Below are 21,128 nucleotides of genomic sequence, written 5' to 3'. Positions count from 1 at the left end.
CGCCTCACCCCAGATGGGACTCGAACCCACAATCCCTGGCTTAGGAGGCCAGTGCCTTATCCATTAGGCCACTGGGGCTTACCAGCTGCGCTCCATCAGAGCCTTTGCTCCACTGGTATCAAAGGAATGTTTTAAATGTCGGGATAGCCGGACAAAGCCACTGTGTTGAATTTTCGGGTCTCGGGCCCTGAGCCGGCAGAAAGCACTCCAGACTGACTGTGGCAGGTGAGCATGGCTATATTTCCTGATTTGAAATGTTTCCATGTCAGAAGATCGTTTGAAGAGATGTTTGCATTTTACACGACAGTGTAAAGTGACGGGAAGATCAAGACTAAGTGAAGTGAACGTGTATATAAACGTGGAAGTGGCTACAGGTTCCCCAGTCGGAAGCCCCCTCTACTCGCCGTTCTCAGCGCTGGCCCAGACTCTGAGGGAAATGGCGCGCGTCAACGCTCAGGAGAGGCCTCTAAAAACTCGGCCTAGCAGAGGATGGTTTCGATCCATCGACCTCTGGGTTATGGGCCCAGCACGCTTCCGCTGCGCCACTCTGCTCTGCCTCAGTTCTCATTGCCTGCTCATTTCCATTAGCTCCAGTGCTCTCATTGCAGTTTGACTGGATTGCAAGGCAGATTTGAGAAAATGCAGATGAGATGATCAGGACAAGTCAAAGGAGGTGCGTAGTCGGATACGGAAATGGCTGCACGTTCCCCAGTGAAAGCCTGCCGGTCGTAGTTTTCATTCCCGTGTCAGGCTGTGGGTTGTGAAAGGCAAAATGCGTGCGGCTCTCCTATCGTGGCACCTAAAGCGTTAGCCTAGCAGAGGATGGTTTCGATCCATCGACCTCTGGGTTATGGGCCCAGCACGCTTCCGCTGCGCCACTCTGCTCCGCCTCACCCCAGATGGGACTCGAACCCACAATCCCTGGCTTAGGAGGCCAGTGCCTTATCCATTAGGCCACTGGGGCTTACCAGCTGCGCTCCATCAGAGCCTTTGCTCCACTGGTATCAAAGGAATGTTTTAAATGTCGGGATAGCCGGACAAAGCCACTGTGTTGAATTTTCGGGTCTCGGGCCCTGAGCCGGCAGAAAGCACTCCAGACTGACTGTGGCAGGTGAGCATGGCTATATTTCCTGATTTGAAATGTTTCCATGTCAGAAGATCGTTTGAAGAGATGTTTGCATTTTACACGACAGTGTAAAGTGACGGGAAGATCAAGACTAAGTGAAGTGAACGTGTATATAAACGTGGAAGTGGCTACAGGTTCCCCACTCGGAAGCCCCCTCCACTCGCCGTTCTCAGCGCTGGCCCAGACTCTTAGGGAAATGGCGCGCGTCAACGCTCAGGAGAGGCCTCTAAAAACTCGGCCTAGCAGAGGATGGTTTCGATCCATCGACCTCTGGGTTATGGGCCCAGCACGCTTCCGCTGCGCCACTCTGCTCTGCCTCAGTTCTCATTGCCTGCTCATTTCCATTAGCTCCAGTGCTCTCATTGCAGTTTGACTGGATTGCAAGGCAGATTTGAGAAAATGCAGATGAGATGATCAGGACAAGTCAAAGGAGGTGCGTAGTCGGATACGGAAATGGCTGCACGTTCCCCAGTGAAAGCCTGCCGGTCGTAGTTTTCATTCCCGTGTCAGGCTGTGGGTTGTGAAAGGCAAAATGCGTGCGGCTCTCCTATCGTGGCACCTAAAGGGGTAGCCTAGCAGAGGATGGTTTCGATCCATCGACCTCTGGGTTATGGGCCCAGCACGCTTCCGCTGCGCCACTCTGCTCCACCTCACCCCAGATGGGACTCGAACCCACAATCCCTGGCTTAGGAGGCCAGTGCCTTATCCATTAGGCCACTGGGGCTTACCAGCTGCGCTCCATCAGAGCCTTTGCTCCACTGGTATCAAAGGAATGTTTTAAATGTCGGGATAGCCGGACAAAGCCACTGTGTTGAATTTTCGGGTCTCGGGCCCTGAGCCGGCAGAAAGCACTCCAGACTGACTGTGGCAGGTGAGCATGGCTATATTTCCTGATTTGAAATGTTTCCATGTCAGAAGATCGTTTGAAGAGATGTTTGCATTTTACACGACAGTGTAAAGTGACGGGAAGATCAAGACTAAGTGAAGTGAACGTGTATATAAACGTGGAAGTGGCTACAGGTTCCCCAGTCGGAAGCCCCCTCCACTCGCCGTTCTCAGCGCTGGCCCAGACTCTGAGGGAAATGGCGCGCGTCAACGCTCAGGAGAGGCCTCTAAAAACTCGGCCTAGCAGAGGATGGTTTCGATCCATCGACCTCTGGGTTATGGGCCCAGCACGCTTCCGCTGCGCCACTCTACTCCGCCTCACCCCAGATGGGACTCGAACCCACAATCCCTGGCTTAGGAGGCCAGTGCCTTATCCATTAGGCCACTGGGGCTTACCAGCTGCGCTCCATCAGAGCCTTTGCTCCACTGGTATCAAAGGAATGTTTTAAATGTCGGGATAGCCGGACAAAGCCACTGTGTTGAATTTTCGGGTCTCGGGCCCTGAGCCGGCAGAAAGCACTCCAGACTGACTGTGGCAGGTGAGCATGGCTATATTTCCTGATTTGAAATGTTTCCATGTCAGAAGATCGTTTGAAGAGATGTTTGCATTTTACACGACAGTGTAAAGTGACGGGAAGATCAAGACTAAGTGAAGTGAACGTGTATATAAACGTGGAAGTGGCTACAGGTTCCCCAGTCGGAAGCCCCCTCCACTCGCCGTTCTCAGCGCTGGCCCAGACTCTGAGGGAAATGGCGCGCGTCAACGCTCAGGAGAGGCCTCTAAAAACTCGGCCTAGCAGAGGATGGTTTCGATCCATCGACCTCTGGGTTATGGGCCCAGCACGCTTCCGCTGCGCCACTCTGCTCCGCCTCACCCCAGATGGGACTCGAACCCACAATCCCTGGCTTAGGAGGCCAGTGCCTTATCCATTAGGCCACTGGGGCTTACCAGCTGCGCTCCATCAGAGCCTTTGCTCCACTGGTATCAAAGGAATGTTTTAAATGTCGGGATAGCCGGACAAAGCCACTGTGTTGAATTTTCGGGTCTCGGGCCCTGAGCCGGCAGAAAGCACTCCAGACTGACTGTGGCAGGTGAGCATGGCTATATTTCCTGATTTGAAATGTTTCCATGTCAGAAGATCGTTTGAAGAGATGTTTGCATTTTACACGACAGTGTAAAGTGACGGGAAGATCAAGACTAAGTGAAGTGAACGTGTATATAAACGTGGAAGTGGCTACAGGTTCCCCACTCGGAAGCCCCCTCCACTCGCCGTTCTCAGCGCTGGCCCAGACTCTTAGGGAAATGGCGCGCGTCAACGCTCAGGAGAGGCCTCTAAAAACTCGGCCTAGCAGAGGATGGTTTCGATCCATCGACCTCTGGGTTATGGGCCCAGCACGCTTCCGCTGCGCCACTCTGCTCTGCCTCAGTTCTCATTGCCTGCTCATTTCCATTAGCTCCAGTGCTCTCATTGCAGTTTGACTGGATTGCAAGGCAGATTTGAGAAAATGCAGATGAGATGATCAGGACAAGTCAAAGGAGGTGCGTAGTCGGATACGGAAATGGCTGCACGTTCCCCAGTGAAAGCCTGCCGGTCGTAGTTTTCATTCCCGTGTCAGGCTGTGGGTTGTGAAAGGCAAAATGCGTGCGGCTCTCCTATCGTGGCACCTAAAGGGTTAGCCTAGCAGAGGATGGTTTCGATCCATCGACCTCTGGGTTATGGGCCCAGCACGCTTCCGCTGCGCCACTCTGCTCCGCCTCACCCCAGATGGGACTCGAACCCACAATCCCTGGCTTAGGAGGCCAGTGCCTTATCCATTAGGCCACTGGGGCTTACCAGCTGCGCTCCATCAGAGCCTTTGCTCCACTGGTATCAAAGGAATGTTTTAAATGTCGGGATAGCCGGACAAAGCCACTGTGTTGAATTTTCGGGTCTCGGGCCCTGAGCCGGCAGAAAGCACTCCAGACTGACTGTGGCAGGTGAGCATGGCTATATTTCCTGATTTGAAATGTTTCCATGTCAGAAGATCGTTTGAAGAGATGTTTGCATTTTACACGACAGTGTAAAGTGACGGGAAGATCAAGACTAAGTGAAGTGAACGTGTATATAAACGTGGAAGTGGCTACAGGTTCCCCAGTCGGAAGCCCCCTCCACTCGCCGTTCTCAGCGCTGGCCCAGACTCTGAGGGAAATGGCGCGCGTCAACGCTCAGGAGAGGCCTCTAAAAACTCGGCCTAGCAGAGGATGGTTTCGATCCATCGACCTCTGGGTTATGGGCCCAGCACGCTTCCGCTGCGCCACTCTGCTCCGCCTCACCCCAGATGGGACTCGAACCCACAATCCCTGGCTTAGGAGGCCAGTGCCTTATCCATTAGGCCACTGGGGCTTACCAGCTGCGCTCCATCAGAGCCTTTGCTCCACTGGTATCAAAGGAATGTTTTAAATGTCGGGATAGCCGGACAAAGCCACTGTGTTGAATTTTCGGGTCTCGGGCCCTGAGCCGGCAGAAAGCACTCCAGACTGACTGTGGCAGGTGAGCATGGCTATATTTCCTGATTTGAAATGTTTCCATGTCAGAAGATCGTTTGAAGAGATGTTTGCATTTTACACGACAGTGTAAAGTGACGGGAAGATCAAGACTAAGTGAAGTGAACGTGTATATAAACGTGGAAGTGGCTACAGGTTCCCCACTCGGAAGCCCCCTCCACTCGCCGTTCTCAGCGCTGGCCCAGACTCTTAGGGAAATGGCGCGCGTCAACGCTCAGGAGAGGCCTCTAAAAACTCGGCCTAGCAGAGGATGGTTTCGATCCATCGACCTCTGGGTTATGGGCCCAGCACGCTTCCGCTGCGCCACTCTGCTCTGCCTCAGTTCTCATTGCCTGCTCATTTCCATTAGCTCCAGTGCTCTCATTGCAGTTTGACTGGATTGCAAGGCAGATTTGAGAAAATGCAGATGAGATGATCAGGACAAGTCAAAGGAGGTGCGTAGTCGGATACGGAAATGGCTGCACGTTCCCCAGTGAAAGCCTGCCGGTCGTAGTTTTCATTCCCGTGTCAGGCTGTGGGTTGTGAAAGGCAAAATGCGTGCGGCTCTCCTATCGTGGCACCTAAAGGGTTAGCCTAGCAGAGGATGGTTTCGATCCATCGACCTCTGGGTTATGGGCCCAGCACGCTTCCGCTGCGCCACTCTGCTCCGCCTCACCCCAGATGGGACTCGAACCCACAATCCCTGGCTTAGGAGGCCAGTGCCTTATCCATTAGGCCACTGGGGCTTACCAGCTGCGCTCCATCAGAGCCTTTGCTCCACTGGTATCAAAGGAATGTTTTAAATGTCGGGATAGCCGGACAAAGCCACTGTGTTGAATTTTCGGGTCTCGGGCCCTGAGCCGGCAGAAAGCACTCCAGACTGACTGTGGCAGGTGAGCATGGCTATATTTCCTGATTTGAAATGTTTCCATGTCAGAAGATCGTTTGAAGAGATGTTTGCATTTTACACGACAGTGTAAAGTGACGGGAAGATCAAGACTAAGTGAAGTGAACGTGTATATAAACGTGGAAGTGGCTACAGGTTCCCCAGTCGGAAGCCCCCTCCACTCGCCGTTCTCAGCGCTGGTCCAGACTCTGAGGGAAATGGCGCGCGTCAACGCGCAGGAGAGGCCTCTAAAAACTCGGCCTAGCAGAGGATGGTTTCGATCCATCGACCTCTGTGTTATGGGCCCAGCACGCTTCCGCTGCGCCACTCTGCTCTGCCTCAGTTCTCATTGCCTGCTCATTTCCATTAGCTCCAGTGCTCTCATTGCAGTTTGACTGGATTGCAAGGCAGATTTGAGAAAATGCAGATGAGATGATCAGGACAAGTCAAAGGAGGTGCGTAGTCGGATACGGAAATGGCTGCACGTTCCCCAGTGAAAGCCTGCCGGTCGTAGTTTTCATTCCCGTGTCAGGCTGTGGGTTGTGAAAGGCAAAATGCGTGCGGCTCTCCTATCGTGGCACCTAAAGGGTTAGCCTAGCAGAGGATGGTTTCGATCCATCGACCTCTGGGTTATGGGCCCAGCACGCTTCCGCTGCGCCACTCTGCTCCGCCTCACCCCAGATGGGACTCGAACCCACAATCCCTGGCTTAGGAGGCCAGTGCCTTATCCATTAGGCCACTGGGGCTTACCAGCTGCGCTCCATCAGAGCCTTTGCTCCACTGGTATCAAAGGAATGTTTTAAATGTCGGGATAGCCGGACAAAGCCACTGTGTTGAATTTTCGGGTCTCGGGCCCTGAGCCGGCAGAAAGCACTCCAGACTGACTGTGGCAGGTGAGCATGGCTATATTTCCTGATTTGAAATGTTTCCATGTCAGAAGATCGTTTGAAGAGATGTTTGCATTTTACACGACAGTGTAAAGTGACGGGAAGATCAAGACTAAGTGAAGTGAACGTGTATATAAACGTGGAAGTGGCTACAGGTTCCCCACTCGGAAGCCCCCTCCACTCGCCGTTCTCAGCGCTGGCCCAGACTCTTAGGGAAATGGCGCGCGTCAACGCTCAGGAGAGGCCTCTAAAAACTCGGCCTAGCAGAGGATGGTTTCGATCCATCGACCTCTGGGTTATGGGCCCAGCACGCTTCCGCTGCGCCACTCTGCTCTGCCTCAGTTCTCATTGCCTGCTCATTTCCATTAGCTCCAGTGCTCTCATTGCAGTTTGACTGGATTGCAAGGCAGATTTGAGAAAATGCAGATGAGATGATCAGGACAAGTCAAAGGAGGTGCGTAGTCGGATACGGAAATGGCTGCACGTTCCCCAGTGAAAGCCTGCCGGTCGTAGTTTTCATTCCCGTGTCAGGCTGTGGGTTGTGAAAGGCAAAATGCGTGCGGCTCTCCTATCGTGGCACCTAAAGGGTTAGCCTAGCAGAGGATGGTTTCGATCCATCGACCTCTGGGTTATGGGCCCAGCACGCTTCCGCTGCGCCACTCTGCTCCGCCTCACCCCAGATGGGACTCGAACCCACAATCCCTGGCTTAGGAGGCCAGTGCCTTATCCATTAGGCCACTGGGGCTTACCAGCTGCGCTCCATCAGAGCCTTTGCTCCACTGGTATCAAAGGAATGTTTTAAATGTCGGGATAGCCGGACAAAGCCACTGTGTTGAATTTTCGGGTCTCGGGCCCTGAGCCGGCAGAAAGCACTCCAGACTGACTGTGGCAGGTGAGCATGGCTATATTTCCTGATTTGAAATGTTTCCATGTCAGAAGATCGTTTGAAGAGATGTTTGCATTTTACACGACAGTGTAAAGTGACGGGAAGATCAAGACTAAGTGAAGTGAACGTGTATATAAACGTGGAAGTGGCTACAGGTTCCCCACTCGGAAGCCCCCTCCACTCGCCGTTCTCAGCGCTGGCCCAGACTCTTAGGGAAATGGCGCGCGTCAACGCTCAGGAGAGGCCTCTAAAAACTCGGCCTAGCAGAGGATGGTTTCGATCCATCGACCTCTGGGTTATGGGCCCAGCACGCTTCCGCTGCGCCACTCTGCTCTGCCTCAGTTCTCATTGCCTGCTCATTTCCATTAGCTCCAGTGCTCTCATTGCAGTTTGACTGGATTGCAAGGCAGATTTGAGAAAATGCAGATGAGATGATCAGGACAAGTCAAAGGAGGTGCGTAGTCGGATACGGAAATGGCTGCACGTTCCCCAGTGAAAGCCTGCCGGTCGTAGTTTTCATTCCCGTGTCAGGCTGTGGGTTGTGAAAGGCAAAATGCGTGCGGCTCTCCTATCGTGGCACCTAAAGGGTTAGCCTAGCAGAGGATGGTTTCGATCCATCGACCTCTGGGTTATGGGCCCAGCACGCTTCCGCTGCGCCACTCTGCTCCGCCTCACCCCAGATGGGACTCGAACCCACAATCCCTGGCTTAGGAGGCCAGTGCCTTATCCATTAGGCCACTGGGGCTTACCAGCTGCGCTCCATCAGAGCCTTTGCTCCACTGGTATCAAAGGAATGTTTTAAATGTCGGGATAGCCGGACAAAGCCACTGTGTTGAATTTTCGGGTCTCGGGCCCTGAGCCGGCAGAAAGCACTCCAGACTGACTGTGGCAGGTGAGCATGGCTATATTTCCTGATTTGAAATGTTTCCATGTCAGAAGATCGTTTGAAGAGATGTTTGCATTTTACACGACAGTGTAAAGTGACGGGAAGATCAAGACTAAGTGAAGTGAACGTGTATATAAACGTGGAAGTGGCTACAGGTTCCCCACTCGGAAGCCCCCTCCACTCGCCGTTCTCAGCGCTGGCCCAGACTCTTAGGGAAATGGCGCGCGTCAACGCTCAGGAGAGGCCTCTAAAATCTCGGCCTAGCAGAGGATGGTTTCGATCCATCGACCTTTGGGTTATGGGCCCAGCACGCTTCCGCTGCGCCACTCTGCTCTGCCTCAGTTCTCATTGCCTGCTCATTTCCATTAGCTCCAGTGCTCTCATTGCAGTTTGACTGGATTGCAAGGCAGATTTGAGAAAATGCAGATGAGATGATCAGGACAAGTCAAAGGAGGTGCGTAGTCGGATACGGAAATGGCTGCACGTTCCCCAGTGAAAGCCTGCCGGTCGTAGTTTTCATTCCCGTGTCAGGCTGTGGGTTGTGAAAGGCAAAATGCGTGCGGCTCTCCTATCGTGGCACCTAAAGGGTTAGCCTAGCAGAGGATGGTTTCGATCCATCGACCTCTGGGTTATGGGCCCAGCACGCTTCCGCTGCGCCACTCTGCTCCGCCTCACCCCAGATGGGACTCGAACCCACAATCCCTGGCTTAGGAGGCCAGTGCCTTATCCATTAGGCCACTGGGGCTTACCAGCTGCGCTCCATCAGAGCCTTTGCTCCACTGGTATCAAAGGAATGTTTTAAATGTCGGGATAGCCGGACAAAGCCACTGTGTTGAATTTTCGGGTCTCGGGCCCTGAGCCGGCAGAAAGCACTCCAGACTGACTGTGGCAGGTGAGCATGGCTATATTTCCTGATTTGAAATGTTTCCATGTCAGAAGATCGTTTGAAGAGATGTTTGCATTTTACACGACAGTGTAAAGTGACGGGAAGATCAAGACTAAGTGAAGTGAACGTGTATATAAACGTGGAAGTGGCTACAGGTTCCCCAGTCGGAAGCCCCCTCCACTCGCCGTTCTCAGCGCTGGTCCAGACTCTGAGGGAAATGGCGCGCGTCAACGCGCAGGAGAGGCCTCTAAAAACTCGGCCTAGCAGAGGATGGTTTCGATCCATCGACCTCTGGGTTATGGGCCCAGCACGCTTCCGCTGCGCCACTCTGCTCTGCCTCAGTTCTCATTGCCTGCTCATTTCCATTAGCTCCAGTGCTCTCATTGCAGTTTGACTGGATTGCAAGGCAGATTTGAGAAAATGCAGATGAGATGATCAGGACAAGTCAAAGGAGGTGCGTAGTCGGATACGGAAATGGCTGCACGTTCCCCAGTGAAAGCCTGCCGGTCGTAGTTTTTATTCCCGTGTCAGGCTGTGGGTTGTGAAAGGCAAAATGCGTGCGGCTCTCCTATCGTGGCACCTAAAGGGTTAGCCTAGCAGAGGATGGTTTCGATCCATCGACCTCTGGGTTATGGGCCCAGCACGCTTCCGCTGCGCCACTCTGCTCCGCCTCACCCCAGATGGGACTCGAACCCACAATCCCTGGCTTAGGAGGCCAGTGCCTTATCCATTAGGCCACTGGGGCTTACCAGCTGCGCTCCATCAGAGCCTTTGCTCCACTGGTATCAAAGGAATGTTTTAAATGTCGGGATAGCCGGACAAAGCCACTGTGTTGAATTTTCGGGTCTCGGGCCCTGAGCCGGCAGAAAGCACTCCAGACTGACTGTGGCAGGTGAGCATGGCTATATTTCCTGATTTGAAATGTTTCCATGTCAGAAGATCGTTTGAAGAGATGTTTGCATTTTACACGACAGTGTAAAGTGACGGGAAGATCAAGACTAAGTGAAGTGAACGTGTATATAAACGTGGAAGTGGCTACAGGTTCCCCAGTCGGAAGCCCCCTCCACTCGCCGTTCTCAGCGCTGGCCCAGACTCTGAGGGAAATGGCGCGCGTCAACGCTCAGGAGAGGCCTCTAAAAACTCGGCCTAGCAGAGGATGGTTTCGATCCATCGACCTCTGGGTTATGGGCCCAGCACGCTTCCGCTGCGCCACTCTGCTCCGCCTCACCCCAGATGGGACTCGAACCCACAATCCCTGGCTTAGGAGGCCAGTGCCTTATCCATTAGGCCACTGGGGCTTACCAGCTGCGCTCCATCAGAGCCTTTGCTCCACTGGTATCAAAGGAATGTTTTAAATGTCGGGATAGCCGGACAAAGCCACTGTGTTGAATTTTCGGGTCTCGGGCCCTGAGCCGGCAGAAAGCACTCCAGACTGACTGTGGCAGGTGAGCATGGCTATATTTCCTGATTTGAAATGTTTCCATGTCAGAAGATCGTTTGAAGAGATGTTTGCATTTTACACGACAGTGTAAAGTGACGGGAAGATCAAGACTAAGTGAAGTGAACGTGTATATAAACGTGGAAGTGGCTACAGGTTCCCCACTCGGAAGCCCCCTCCACTCGCCGTTCTCAGCGCTGGCCCAGACTCTTAGGGAAATGGCGCGCGTCAACGCTCAGGAGAGGCCTCTAAAAACTCGGCCTAGCAGAGGATGGTTTCGATCCATCGACCTCTGGGTTATGGGCCCAGCACGCTTCCGCTGCGCCACTCTGCTCTGCCTCAGTTCTCATTGCCTGCTCATTTCCATTAGCTCCAGTGCTCTCATTGCAGTTTGACTGGATTGCAAGGCAGATTTGAGAAAATGCAGATGAGATGATCAGGACAAGTCAAAGGAGGTGCGTAGTCGGATACGGAAATGGCTGCACGTTCCCCAGTGAAAGCCTGCCGGTCGTAGTTTTCATTCCCGTGTCAGGCTGTGGGTTGTGAAAGGCAAAATGCGTGCGGCTCTCCTATCGTGGCACCTAAAGGGTTAGCCTAGCAGAGGATGGTTTCGATCCATCGACCTCTGGGTTATGGGCCCAGCACGCTTCCGCTGCGCCACTCAGCTCCGCCTCACCCCAGATGGGACTCGAACCCACAATCCCTGGCTTAGGAGGCCAGTGCCTTATCCATTAGGCCACTGGGGCTTACCAGCTGCGCTCCATCAGAGCCTTTGCTCCACTGGTATCAAAGGAATGTTTTAAATGTCGGGATAGCCGGACAAAGCCACTGTGTTGAATTTTCGGGTCTCGGGCCCTGAGCCGGCAGAAAGCACTCCAGACTGACTGTGGCAGGTGAGCATGGCTATATTTCCTGATTTGAAATGTTTCCATGTCAGAAGATCGTTTGAAGAGATGTTTGCATTTTACACGACAGTGTAAAGTGACGGGAAGATCAAGACTAAGTGAAGTGAACGTGTATATAAACGTGGAAGTGGCTACAGGTTCCCCAGTCGGAAGCCCCCTCCACTCGCCGTTCTCAGCGCTGGTCCAGACTCTGAGGGAAATGGCGCGCGTCAACGCTCAGGAGAGGCCTCTAAAAACTCGGCCTAGCAGAGGATGGTTTCGATCCATCGACCTCTGGGTTATGGGCCCAGCACGCTTCCGCTGCGCCACTCTGCTCTGCCTCAGTTCTCATTGCCTGCTCATTTCCATTAGCTCCAGTGCTCTCATTGCAGTTTGACTGGATTGCAAGGCAGATTTGAGAAAATGCAGATGAGATGATCAGGACAAGTCAAAGGAGGTGCGTAGTCGGATACGGAAATGGCTGCACGTTCCCCAGTGAAAGCCTGCCGGTCGTAGTTTTCATTCCCGTGTCAGGCTGTGGGTTGTGAAAGGCAAAATGCGTGCGGCTCTCCTATCGTGGCACCTAAAGGGTTAGCCTAGCAGAGGATGGTTTCGATCCATCGACCTCTGGGTTATGGGCCCAGCACGCTTCCGCTGCGCCACTCTGCTCCGCCTCACCCCAGATGGGACTCGAACCCACAATCCCTGGCTTAGGAGGCCAGTGCCTTATCCATTAGGCCACTGGGGCTTACCAGCTGTGCTCCATCAGAGCCTTTGCTCCACTGGTATCAAAGGAATGTTTTAAATGTCGGGATAGCCGGACAAAGCCACTGTGTTGAATTTTCGGGTCTCGGGCCCTGAGCCGGCAGAAAGCACTCCAGACTGACTGTGGCAGGTGAGCATGGCTATATTTCCTGATTTGAAATGTTTCCATGTCAGAAGATCGTTTGAAGAGATGTTTGCATTTTACACGACAGTGTAAAGTGACGGGAAGATCAAGACTAAGTGAAGTGAACGTGTATATAAACGTGGAAGTGGCTACAGGTTCCCCAGTCGGAAGCCCCCTCCACTCGCCGTTCTCAGCGCTGGCCCAGACTCTGAGGGAAATGGCGCGCGTCAACGCTCAGGAGAGGCCTCTAAAAACTCGGCCTAGCAGAGGATGGTTTCGATCCATCGACCTCTGGGTTATGGGCCCAGCACGCTTCCGCTGCGCCACTCTGCTCTGCCTCAGTTCTCATTGCCTGCTCATTTCCATTAGCTCCAGTGCTCTCATTGCAGTTTGACTGGATTGCAAGGCAGATTTGAGAAAATGCAGATGAGATGATCAGGACAAGTCAAAGGAGGTGCGTAGTCGGATACGGAAATGGCTGCACGTTCCCCAGTGAAAGCCTGCCGGTCGTAGTTTTCATTCCCGTGTCAGGCTGTGGGTTGTGAAAGGCAAAATGCGTGCGGCTCTCCTATCGTGGCACCTAAAGGGTTAGCCTAGCAGAGGATGGTTTCGATCCATCGACCTCTGGGTTATGGGCCCAGCACGCTTCCGCTGCGCCACTCTGCTCCGCCTCACCCCAGATGGGACTCGAACCCACAATCCCTGGCTTAGGAGGCCAGTGCCTTATCCATTAGGCCACTGGGGCTTACCAGCTGCGCTCCATCAGAGCCTTTGCTCCACTGGTATCAAAGGAATGTTTTAAATGTCGGGATAGCCGGACAAAGCCACTGTGTTGAATTTTCGGGTCTCGGGCCCTGAGCCGGCAGAAAGCACTCCAGACTGACTGTGGCAGGTGAGCATGGCTATATTTCCTGATTTGAAATGTTTCCATGTCAGAAGATCGTTTGAAGAGATGTTTGCATTTTACACGACAGTGTAAAGTGACGGGAAGATGAAGACTAAGTGAAGTGAACGTGTATATAAACGTGGAAGTGGCTACAGGTTCCCCAGTCGGAAGCCCCCTCCACTCGCCGTTCTCAGCGCTGGCCCAGACTCTGAGGGAAATGGCGCGCGTCAACGCTCAGGAGAGGCCTCTAAAAACTCGGCCTAGCAGAGGATGGTTTCGATCCATCGACCTCTGGGTTATGGGCCCAGCACGCTTCCGCTGCGCCACTCTGCTCCGCCTCACCCCAGATGGGACTCGAACCCACAATCCCTGGCTTAGGAGGCCAGTGCCTTATCCATTAGGCCACTGGGGCTTACCAGCTGCGCTCCATCAGAGCCTTTGCTCCACTGGTATCAAAGGAATGTTTTAAATGTCGGGATAGCCGGACAAAGCCACTGTGTTGAATTTTCGGGTCTCGGGCCCTGAGCCGGCAGAAAGCACTCCAGACTGACTGCGGCAGGTGAGCATGGCTATATTTCCTGATTTGAAATGTTTCCATGTCAGAAGATCGTTTGAAGAGATGTTTGCATTTTACACGACAGTGTAAAGTGACGGGAAGATCAAGACTAAGTGAAGTGAACGTGTATATAAACGTGGAAGTGGCTACAGGTTCCCCACTCGGAAGCCCCCTCCACTCGCCGTTCTCAGCGCTGGCCCAGACTCTTAGGGAAATGGCGCGCGTCAACGCTCAGGAGAGGCCTCTAAAAACTCGGCCTAGCAGAGGATGGTTTCGAGCCATCGACCTCTGGGTTATGGGCCCAGCACGCTTCCGCTGCGCCACTCTGCTCTGCCTCAGTTCTCATTGCCTGCTCATTTCCATTAGCTCCAGTGCTCTCATTGCAGTTTGACTGGATTGCAAGGCAGATTTGAGAAAATGCAGATGAGATGATCAGGACAAGTCAAAGGAGGTGCGTAGTCGGATACGGAAATGGCTGCACGTTCCCCAGTGAAAGCCTGCCGGTCGTAGTTTTCATTCCCGTGTCAGGCTGTGGGTTGTGAAAGGCAAAATGCGTGCGGCTCTCCTATCGTGGCACCTAAAGGGTTAGCCTAGCAGAGGATGGTTTCGATCCATCGACCTCTGGGTTATGGGCCCTGCACGCTTCCGCTGCGCCACTCTGCTCCGCCTCACCCCAGATGGGACTCGAACCCACAATCCCTGGCTTAGGAGGCCAGTGCCTTATCCATTAGGCCACTGGGGCTTACCAGCTGCGCTCCATCAGAGCCTTTGCTCCACTGGTATCAAAGGAATGTTTTAAATGTCGGGATAGCCGGACAAAGCCACTGTGTTGAATTTTCGGGTCTCGGGCCCTGAGCCGGCAGAAAGCACTCCAGACTGACTGTGGCAGGTGAGCATGGCTATATTTCCTGATTTGAAATGTTTCCATGTCAGAAGATCGTTTGAAGAGATGTTTGCATTTTACACGACAGTGTAAAGTGACGGGAAGATCAAGACTAAGTGAAGTGAACGTGTATATAAACGTGGAAGTGGCTACAGGTTCCCCACTCGGAAGCCCCCTCCACTCGCCGTTCTCAGCGCTGGCCCAGACTCTGAGGGAAATGGCGCGCGTCAACGCTCAGGAGAGGCCTCTAAAAACTCGGCCTAGCAGAGGATGGTTTCGATCCATCGACCTCTGGGTTATGGGCCCAGCACGCTTCCGCTGCGCCACTCTGCTCTGCCTCAGTTCTCATTGCCTGCTCATTTCCATTAGCTCCAGTGCTCTCATTGCAGTTTGACTGGATTGCAAGGCAGATTTGAGAAAATGCAGATGAGATGATCAGGACAAGTCAAAGGAGGTGCGTAGTCGGATACGGAATTGGCTGCACGTTCTCCAGTGAAAGCCTGCCGGTCGTAGTTTTCATTCCCGTGTCAGGCTGTGGGTTGTGAAAGGCAAAATGCGTGCGGCTCTCCTATCGTGGCACCTAAAGGGTTAGCCTAGCAGAGGATTGTTTCGATCCATCGACCTCTGGGTTATGGGCCCAGCACGCTTCCGCTGCGCCACTCTGCTCCGCCTCACCCCAGATGGGACTCGAACCCACAATCCCTGGCTTAGGAGGCCAGTGCCTTATCCATTAGGCCACTGGGGCTTACCAGCTGCGCTCCATCAGAGCCTTTGCTCCACTGGTATCAAAGGAATGTTTTAAATGTCGGGATAGCCGGACAAAGCCACTGTGTTGAATTTTCGGGTCTCGGGCCCTGAGCCGGCAGAAAGCACTCCAGACTGACTGTGGCAGGTGAGCATGGCTATATTTCCTGATTTGAAATGTTTCCATGTCAGAAGATCGTTTGAAGAGATGTTTGCATTTTACACGACAGTGTAAAGTGACGGGAAGATCAAGACTAAGTGAAGTGAACGTGTATATAAACGTGGAAGTGGCTACAGGTTCCCCAGTCGGAAGCCCCCTCCACTCGCCGTTCTCAGCGCTGGTCCAGACTCTGAGGGAAATGGCGCGCGTCAACGCGCAGGAGAGGCCTCTAAAAACTCGGCCTAGCAGAGGATGGTTTCGATCCATCGACCTCTGGGTTATGGGCCCAGCACGCTTCCGCTGCGCCACTCTGCTCTGCCTCAGTTCTCATTGCCTGCTCATTTCCATTAGCTCCAGTGCTCTCATTGCAGTTTGACTGGATTGCAAGGCAGATTTGAGAAAATGCAGATGAGATGATCAGGACAAGTCAAAGGAGGTGCGTAGTCGGATACGGAAATGGCTGCACGTTCCCCAGTGAAAGCCTGCCGGTCGTAGTTTTCATTCCCGTGTCAGGCTGTGGGTTGTGAAAGGCAAAATGCGTGCGGCTCTCCTATCGTGGCACCTAAAGGGTTAGCCTAGCAGAGGATGGTTTCGATCCATCGACCTCTGGGTTATGGGCCCAGCACGCTTCCGCTGCGCCACTCTGCTCCGCCTCACCCCAGATGGGACTCGAACCCACAATCCCTGGCTTAGGAGGCCAGTGCCTTATCCATTAGGCCACTGGGGCTTACCAGCTGCGCTCCATCAGAGCCTTTGCTCCACTGGTATCAAAGGAATGTTTTAAATGTCGGGATAGCCGGACAAAGCCACTGTGTTGAATTTTCGGGTCTCGGGCCCTGAGCCGGCAGAAAGCACTCCAGACTGACTGTGGCAGGTGAGCATGGCTATATTTCCTGATTTGAAATGTTTCCATGTCAGAAGATCGTTTGAAGAGATGTTTGCATTTTACACGACAGTGTAAAGTGACGGGAAGATCAAGACTAAGTGAAGTGAACGTGTATATAAACGTGGAAGTGGCTACAGGTTCCCCACTCGGAAGCCCCCTCCACTCGCCGTTCTCAGCGCTGGCCCAGACTCTTAGGGAAATGGCGCGCGTCAACGCTCAGGAGAGGCCTCTAAAAACTCGGCCTAGCAGAGGATGGTTTCGATCCATCGACCTCTGGGTTATGGGCCCAGCACGCTTCCGCTGCGCCACTCTGCTCTGCCTCAGTTCTCATTGCCTGCTCATTTCCATTAGCTCCAGTGCTCTCATTGCAGTTTGACTGGATTGCAAGGCAGATTTGAGAAAATGCAGATGAGATGATCAGGACAAGTCAAAGGAGGTGCGTAGTCGGATACGGAAATGGCTGCACGTTCCCCAGTGAAAGCCTGCCGGTCGTAGTTTTCATTCCCGTGTCAGGCTGTGGGTTGTGAAAGGCAAAATGCGTGCGGCTCTCCTATCGTGGCACCTCAAGGGTTAGCCTAGCAGAGGATGGTTTCGATCCATCGACCTCTGGGTTATGGGCCCTGCACGCTTCCGCTGCGCCACTCTGCTCCGCCTCACCCCAGATGGGACTCGAACCCACAATCCCTGGCTTAGGAGGCCAGTGCCTTATCCATTAGGCCACTGGGGCTTACCAGCTGCGCTCCATCAGAGCCTTTGCTCCACTGGTATCAAAGGAATGTTTTAAATGTCGGGATAGCCGGACAAAGCCACTGTGTTGAATTTTCGGGTCTCGGGCCCTGAGCCGGCAGAAAGCACTCCAGACTGACTGTGGCAGGTGAGCATGGCTATATTTCCTGATTTGAAATGTTTCCATGTCAGAAGATCGTTTGAAGAGATGTTTGCATTTTACACGACAGTGTAAAGTGACGGGAAGATCAAGACTAAGTGAAGTGAACGTGTATATAAACGTGGAAGTGGCTACAGGTTCCCCACTCGGAAGCCCCCTCCACTCGCCGTTCTCAGCGCTGGCCCAGACTCTGAGGGAAATGGCGCGCGTCAACGCTCAGGAGAGGCCTCTAAAAACTCGGCCTAGCAGAGGATGGTTTCGATCCATCGACCTCTGGGTTATGGGCCCAGCACGCTTCCGCTGCGCCACTCTGCTCTGCCTCAGTTCTCATTGCCTGCTCATTTCCATTAGCTCCAGTGCTCTCATTGCAGTTTGACTGGATTGCAAGGCAGATTTGAGAAAATGCAGATGAGATGATCAGGACAAGTCAAAGGAGGTGCGTAGTCGGATACGGAATTGGCTGCACGTTCCCCAGTGAAAGCCTGCCGGTCGTAGTTTTCATTCCCGTGTCAGGCTGTGGGTTGTGAAAGGCAAAATGCGTGCGGCTCTCCTATCGTGGCACCTAAAGGGTTAGCCTAGCAGAGGATGGTTTCGATCCATCGACCTCTGGGTTATGGGCCCAGCACGCTTCCGCTGCGCCACTCTGCTCCGCCTCACCCCAGATGGGACTCGAACCCACAATCCCTGGCTTAGGAGGCCAGTGCCTTATCCATTAGGCCACTGGGGCTTACCAGCTGCGCTCCATCAGAGCCTTTGCTCCACTGGTATCAAAGGAATGTTTTAAATGTCGGGATAGCCGGACAAAGCCACTGTGTTGAATTTTCGGGTCTCGGGCCCTGAGCCGGCAGAAAGCACTCCAGACTGACTGTGGCAGGTGAGCATGGCTATATTTCCTGATTTGAAATGTTTCCATGTCAGAAGATCGTTTGAAGAGATGTTTGCATTTTACACGACAGTGTAAAGTGACGGGAAGATCAAGACTAAGTGAAGTGAACGTGTATATAAACGTGGAAGTGGCTACAGGTTCCCCACTCGGAAGCCCCCTCCACTCGCCGTTCTCAGCGCTGGCCCAGACTCTGAGGGAAATGGCGCGCGTCAACGCTCAGGAGAGGCCTCTAAAAACTCGGCCTAGCAGAGGATGGTTTCCATCCATCGACCTCTGGGTTATGGGCCCAGCACGCTTCCGCAGCGCCACTCTGCTCTGCCTCAGTTCTCATTGCCTGCTCATTTCCATTAGCTCCAGTGCTCTCATTGCAGTTTGACTGGATTGCAAGGCAGATTTGAGAAAATGCAGATGAGATGATCAGGACAAGTCAAAGGAGGTGCGTAGTCGGATACGGAAATGGCTGCACGTTCCCCAGTGAAAGCCTGCCGGTCGTAGTTTTCATTCCCGTGTCAGGCTGTGGGTTGTGAAAGGCAAAATGCGTGCGGCTCTCCTATCGTGGCACCTAAAGGGTTAGCCTAGCAGAGGATGGTTTCGATCCATCGACCTCTGGGTTATGGGCCCAGCACGCTTCCGCTGCGCCACTCTGCTCCGCCTCACCCCAGATGGGACTCGAACCCACAATCCCTGGCTTAGGAGGCCAGTGCCTTATCCATTAGGCCACTGGGGCTTACCAGCTGCGCTCCATCAGAGCCTTTGCTCCACTGGTATCAAAGGAATGTTTTAAATGTCGGGATAGCCGGACAAAGCCACTGTGTTGAATTTTCGGGTCTCGGGCCCTGAGCCGGCAGAAAGCACTCCAGACTGACTGTGGCAGGTGAGCATGGCTATATTTCCTGATTTGAAATGTTTCCATGTCAGAAGATCGTTTGAAGAGATGTTTGCATTTTACACGACAGTGTAAAGTGACGGGAAGATCAAGACTAAGTGAAGTGAACGTGTATATAAACGTGGAAGTGGCTACAGGTTCCCCAGTCGGAAGCCCCCTCCACTCGCCGTTCTCAGCGCTGGCCCAGACTCTGAGGGAAATGGCGCGCGTCAACGCTCAGGAGAGGCCTCTAAAAACTCGGCCTAGCAGAGGATGGTTTCGATCCATCGACCTCTGGGTTATGGGCCCAGCACGTTTCCGCTGCGCCACTCTGCTCTGCCTCAGTTCTCATTGCCTGCTCATTTCCATTAGCTCCAGTGCTCTCATTGCAGTTTGACTGGATTGCAAGGCAGATTTGAGAAAATGCAGATGAGATGATCAGGACAAGTCAAAGGAGGTGCGTAGTCGGATACGGAAATGGCTGCACGTTCCCCAGTGAAAGCCTGCCGGTCGTAGTTTTCATTCCCGTGTCAGGCTGTGGGTTGTGAAAGGCAAAATGCGTGCGGCTCTCCTATCGTGGCACCTAAAGGGTTAGCCTAGCAGAGGATGGTTTCGATCCATCGACCTCTGGGTTATGGGCCCAGCACGCTTCCGCTGCGCCACTCTGCTCCGCCTCACCCCAGATGGGACTCGAACCCACAATCCCTGGCTTAGGAGGCCAGTGCCTTATCCATTAGGCCACTGGGGCTTACCAGCTGCGCTCCATCAGAGCCTTTGCTCCACTGGTATCAAAGGAATGTTTTAAATGTCGGGATAGCCGGACAAAGCCACTGTGTTGAATTTTCGGGTCTCGGGCCCTGAGCCGGCAGAAAGCACTCCAGACTGACTGTGGCAGGTGAGCATGGCTATATTTCCTGATTTGAAATGTTTCCATGTCAGAAGATCGTTTGAAGAGATGTTTGCATTTTACACGACAGTGTAAAGTGACGGGAAGATCAAGACTAAGTGAAGTGAACGTGTATATAAACGTGGAAGTGGCTACAGGTTCCCCACTCGGAAGCCCCCTCCACTCGCCGTTCTCAGCGCTGGCCCAGACTCTGAGGGAAATGGCGCGCGTCAACGCTCAGGAGAGGCCTCTAAAAACTCGGCCTAGCAGAGGATGGTTTCCATCCATCGACCTCTGGGTTATGGGCCCAGCACGCTTCCGCAGCGCCACTCTGCTCTGCCTCAGTTCTCATTGCCTGCTCATTTCCATTAGCTCCAGTGCTCTCATTGCAGTTTGACTGGATTGCAAGGCAGATTTGAGAAAATGCAGATGAGATGATCAGGACAAGTCAAAGGAGGTGCGTAGTCGGATACGGAAATGGCTGCACGTTCCCCAGTGAAAGCCTGCCGGTCGTAGTTTTCATTCCCGTGTCAGGCTGTGGGTTGTGAAAGGCAAAATGCGTGCGGCTCTCCTATCGTGGCACCTAAAGGGTTAGCCTAGCAGAGGATGGTTTCGATCCATCGACCTCTGGGTTATGGGCCCAGCACGCTTCCGCTGCGCCACTCTGCTCCGCCTCACCCCAGATGGGACTCGAACCCACAATCCCTGGCTTAGGAGGCCAGTGCCTTATCCATTAGGCCACTGGGGCTTACCAGCTGCGCTCCATCAGAGCCTTTGCTCCACTGGTATCAAAGGAATGTTTTAAATGTCGGGATAGCCGGACAAAGCCACTGTGTTGAATTTTCGGGTCTCGGGCCCTGAGCCGGCAGAAAGCACTCCAGACTGACTGTGGCAGGTGAGCATGGCTATATTTCCTGATTTGAAATGTTTCCATGTCAGAAGATCGTTTGAAGAGATGTTTGCATTTTACACGACAGTGTAAAGTGACGGGAAGATCAAGACTAAGTGAAGTGAACGTGTATATAAACGTGGAAGTGGCTACAGGTTCCCCAGTCGGAAGCCCCCTCCACTCGCCGTTCTCAGCGCTGGCCCAGACTCTGAGGGAAATGGCGCGCGTCAACGCTCAGGAGAGGCCTCTAAAAACTCGGCCTAGCAGAGGATGGTTTCGATCCATCGACCTCTGGGTTATGGGCCCAGCACGCTTCCGCTGCGCCACTCTGCTCTGCCTCAGTTCTCATTGCCTGCTCATTTCCATTAGCTCCAGTGCTCTCATTGCAGTTTGACTGGATTGCAAGGCAGATTTGAGAAAATGC

The 21,128-nt window shown here is 53.3% G+C and overlaps 49 non-coding genes across 49 annotated transcripts; all 49 read right to left on the bottom strand.

The window, feature by feature from the left end:
• Positions 1-5: 5 nt before the first annotated feature.
• Positions 6-78, bottom strand: trnar-ccu. The gene has a single exon. It is a non-coding gene; the product is annotated as a tRNA-Arg (tRNA).
• Positions 79-480: 402 nt separating this feature from the next.
• trnam-cau lies at positions 481-552 on the bottom strand. Its single transcript has one exon. It is a non-coding gene; the product is annotated as a tRNA-Met (tRNA).
• A 261-nt stretch (positions 553-813) lies between these two features.
• Positions 814-885, bottom strand: trnam-cau. Its single transcript has one exon. It is a non-coding gene; the product is annotated as a tRNA-Met (tRNA).
• Positions 886-891: 6 nt separating this feature from the next.
• Positions 892-964, bottom strand: trnar-ccu. The gene has a single exon. It is a non-coding gene; the product is annotated as a tRNA-Arg (tRNA).
• Positions 965-1,366: 402 nt separating this feature from the next.
• Positions 1,367-1,438, bottom strand: trnam-cau. Its single transcript has one exon. It is a non-coding gene; the product is annotated as a tRNA-Met (tRNA).
• A 261-nt stretch (positions 1,439-1,699) lies between these two features.
• trnam-cau lies at positions 1,700-1,771 on the bottom strand. Its single transcript has one exon. It is a non-coding gene; the product is annotated as a tRNA-Met (tRNA).
• A 6-nt stretch (positions 1,772-1,777) lies between these two features.
• On the bottom strand, positions 1,778-1,850 carry trnar-ccu. The gene has a single exon. It is a non-coding gene; the product is annotated as a tRNA-Arg (tRNA).
• A 480-nt stretch (positions 1,851-2,330) lies between these two features.
• On the bottom strand, positions 2,331-2,403 carry trnar-ccu. Its single transcript has one exon. It is a non-coding gene; the product is annotated as a tRNA-Arg (tRNA).
• Positions 2,404-2,805: 402 nt separating this feature from the next.
• trnam-cau lies at positions 2,806-2,877 on the bottom strand. The gene has a single exon. It is a non-coding gene; the product is annotated as a tRNA-Met (tRNA).
• A 6-nt stretch (positions 2,878-2,883) lies between these two features.
• Positions 2,884-2,956, bottom strand: trnar-ccu. The gene has a single exon. It is a non-coding gene; the product is annotated as a tRNA-Arg (tRNA).
• Positions 2,957-3,358: 402 nt separating this feature from the next.
• Positions 3,359-3,430, bottom strand: trnam-cau. Its single transcript has one exon. It is a non-coding gene; the product is annotated as a tRNA-Met (tRNA).
• A 261-nt stretch (positions 3,431-3,691) lies between these two features.
• On the bottom strand, positions 3,692-3,763 carry trnam-cau. Its single transcript has one exon. It is a non-coding gene; the product is annotated as a tRNA-Met (tRNA).
• A 6-nt stretch (positions 3,764-3,769) lies between these two features.
• On the bottom strand, positions 3,770-3,842 carry trnar-ccu. The gene has a single exon. It is a non-coding gene; the product is annotated as a tRNA-Arg (tRNA).
• Positions 3,843-4,244: 402 nt separating this feature from the next.
• trnam-cau lies at positions 4,245-4,316 on the bottom strand. Its single transcript has one exon. It is a non-coding gene; the product is annotated as a tRNA-Met (tRNA).
• A 6-nt stretch (positions 4,317-4,322) lies between these two features.
• trnar-ccu lies at positions 4,323-4,395 on the bottom strand. The gene has a single exon. It is a non-coding gene; the product is annotated as a tRNA-Arg (tRNA).
• Positions 4,396-4,797: 402 nt separating this feature from the next.
• On the bottom strand, positions 4,798-4,869 carry trnam-cau. Its single transcript has one exon. It is a non-coding gene; the product is annotated as a tRNA-Met (tRNA).
• A 261-nt stretch (positions 4,870-5,130) lies between these two features.
• Positions 5,131-5,202, bottom strand: trnam-cau. The gene has a single exon. It is a non-coding gene; the product is annotated as a tRNA-Met (tRNA).
• Positions 5,203-5,208: 6 nt separating this feature from the next.
• Positions 5,209-5,281, bottom strand: trnar-ccu. The gene has a single exon. It is a non-coding gene; the product is annotated as a tRNA-Arg (tRNA).
• A 735-nt stretch (positions 5,282-6,016) lies between these two features.
• Positions 6,017-6,088, bottom strand: trnam-cau. Its single transcript has one exon. It is a non-coding gene; the product is annotated as a tRNA-Met (tRNA).
• A 6-nt stretch (positions 6,089-6,094) lies between these two features.
• Positions 6,095-6,167, bottom strand: trnar-ccu. The gene has a single exon. It is a non-coding gene; the product is annotated as a tRNA-Arg (tRNA).
• A 402-nt stretch (positions 6,168-6,569) lies between these two features.
• On the bottom strand, positions 6,570-6,641 carry trnam-cau. The gene has a single exon. It is a non-coding gene; the product is annotated as a tRNA-Met (tRNA).
• Positions 6,642-6,902: 261 nt separating this feature from the next.
• On the bottom strand, positions 6,903-6,974 carry trnam-cau. Its single transcript has one exon. It is a non-coding gene; the product is annotated as a tRNA-Met (tRNA).
• A 6-nt stretch (positions 6,975-6,980) lies between these two features.
• Positions 6,981-7,053, bottom strand: trnar-ccu. The gene has a single exon. It is a non-coding gene; the product is annotated as a tRNA-Arg (tRNA).
• Positions 7,054-7,455: 402 nt separating this feature from the next.
• trnam-cau lies at positions 7,456-7,527 on the bottom strand. The gene has a single exon. It is a non-coding gene; the product is annotated as a tRNA-Met (tRNA).
• A 261-nt stretch (positions 7,528-7,788) lies between these two features.
• trnam-cau lies at positions 7,789-7,860 on the bottom strand. Its single transcript has one exon. It is a non-coding gene; the product is annotated as a tRNA-Met (tRNA).
• A 6-nt stretch (positions 7,861-7,866) lies between these two features.
• On the bottom strand, positions 7,867-7,939 carry trnar-ccu. The gene has a single exon. It is a non-coding gene; the product is annotated as a tRNA-Arg (tRNA).
• A 735-nt stretch (positions 7,940-8,674) lies between these two features.
• Positions 8,675-8,746, bottom strand: trnam-cau. The gene has a single exon. It is a non-coding gene; the product is annotated as a tRNA-Met (tRNA).
• Positions 8,747-8,752: 6 nt separating this feature from the next.
• trnar-ccu lies at positions 8,753-8,825 on the bottom strand. Its single transcript has one exon. It is a non-coding gene; the product is annotated as a tRNA-Arg (tRNA).
• A 402-nt stretch (positions 8,826-9,227) lies between these two features.
• Positions 9,228-9,299, bottom strand: trnam-cau. The gene has a single exon. It is a non-coding gene; the product is annotated as a tRNA-Met (tRNA).
• Positions 9,300-9,560: 261 nt separating this feature from the next.
• trnam-cau lies at positions 9,561-9,632 on the bottom strand. The gene has a single exon. It is a non-coding gene; the product is annotated as a tRNA-Met (tRNA).
• A 6-nt stretch (positions 9,633-9,638) lies between these two features.
• On the bottom strand, positions 9,639-9,711 carry trnar-ccu. The gene has a single exon. It is a non-coding gene; the product is annotated as a tRNA-Arg (tRNA).
• A 402-nt stretch (positions 9,712-10,113) lies between these two features.
• trnam-cau lies at positions 10,114-10,185 on the bottom strand. Its single transcript has one exon. It is a non-coding gene; the product is annotated as a tRNA-Met (tRNA).
• A 6-nt stretch (positions 10,186-10,191) lies between these two features.
• trnar-ccu lies at positions 10,192-10,264 on the bottom strand. The gene has a single exon. It is a non-coding gene; the product is annotated as a tRNA-Arg (tRNA).
• Positions 10,265-10,666: 402 nt separating this feature from the next.
• Positions 10,667-10,738, bottom strand: trnam-cau. Its single transcript has one exon. It is a non-coding gene; the product is annotated as a tRNA-Met (tRNA).
• Positions 10,739-11,077: 339 nt separating this feature from the next.
• Positions 11,078-11,150, bottom strand: trnar-ccu. The gene has a single exon. It is a non-coding gene; the product is annotated as a tRNA-Arg (tRNA).
• A 402-nt stretch (positions 11,151-11,552) lies between these two features.
• On the bottom strand, positions 11,553-11,624 carry trnam-cau. Its single transcript has one exon. It is a non-coding gene; the product is annotated as a tRNA-Met (tRNA).
• A 261-nt stretch (positions 11,625-11,885) lies between these two features.
• On the bottom strand, positions 11,886-11,957 carry trnam-cau. Its single transcript has one exon. It is a non-coding gene; the product is annotated as a tRNA-Met (tRNA).
• A 6-nt stretch (positions 11,958-11,963) lies between these two features.
• On the bottom strand, positions 11,964-12,036 carry trnar-ccu. The gene has a single exon. It is a non-coding gene; the product is annotated as a tRNA-Arg (tRNA).
• A 402-nt stretch (positions 12,037-12,438) lies between these two features.
• Positions 12,439-12,510, bottom strand: trnam-cau. The gene has a single exon. It is a non-coding gene; the product is annotated as a tRNA-Met (tRNA).
• A 339-nt stretch (positions 12,511-12,849) lies between these two features.
• On the bottom strand, positions 12,850-12,922 carry trnar-ccu. The gene has a single exon. It is a non-coding gene; the product is annotated as a tRNA-Arg (tRNA).
• Positions 12,923-13,402: 480 nt separating this feature from the next.
• trnar-ccu lies at positions 13,403-13,475 on the bottom strand. The gene has a single exon. It is a non-coding gene; the product is annotated as a tRNA-Arg (tRNA).
• Positions 13,476-14,288: 813 nt separating this feature from the next.
• On the bottom strand, positions 14,289-14,361 carry trnar-ccu. Its single transcript has one exon. It is a non-coding gene; the product is annotated as a tRNA-Arg (tRNA).
• Positions 14,362-15,174: 813 nt separating this feature from the next.
• Positions 15,175-15,247, bottom strand: trnar-ccu. Its single transcript has one exon. It is a non-coding gene; the product is annotated as a tRNA-Arg (tRNA).
• An 813-nt stretch (positions 15,248-16,060) lies between these two features.
• Positions 16,061-16,133, bottom strand: trnar-ccu. Its single transcript has one exon. It is a non-coding gene; the product is annotated as a tRNA-Arg (tRNA).
• Positions 16,134-16,946: 813 nt separating this feature from the next.
• trnar-ccu lies at positions 16,947-17,019 on the bottom strand. Its single transcript has one exon. It is a non-coding gene; the product is annotated as a tRNA-Arg (tRNA).
• Positions 17,020-17,832: 813 nt separating this feature from the next.
• On the bottom strand, positions 17,833-17,905 carry trnar-ccu. The gene has a single exon. It is a non-coding gene; the product is annotated as a tRNA-Arg (tRNA).
• Positions 17,906-18,718: 813 nt separating this feature from the next.
• trnar-ccu lies at positions 18,719-18,791 on the bottom strand. The gene has a single exon. It is a non-coding gene; the product is annotated as a tRNA-Arg (tRNA).
• An 813-nt stretch (positions 18,792-19,604) lies between these two features.
• Positions 19,605-19,677, bottom strand: trnar-ccu. Its single transcript has one exon. It is a non-coding gene; the product is annotated as a tRNA-Arg (tRNA).
• Positions 19,678-20,490: 813 nt separating this feature from the next.
• On the bottom strand, positions 20,491-20,563 carry trnar-ccu. Its single transcript has one exon. It is a non-coding gene; the product is annotated as a tRNA-Arg (tRNA).
• Positions 20,564-21,128: the final 565 nt, after the last annotated feature.

This window comes from Alosa sapidissima, chromosome 21 (genome assembly GCF_018492685.1).
Source record: "Alosa sapidissima isolate fAloSap1 chromosome 21, fAloSap1.pri, whole genome shotgun sequence".
NCBI lineage: Eukaryota > Metazoa > Chordata > Actinopteri > Clupeiformes > Clupeidae > Alosa > Alosa sapidissima.
The sequence above is the reverse complement of the archived record's forward strand: the minus strand, read 5'-3'. Positions and strand labels throughout refer to the sequence as shown.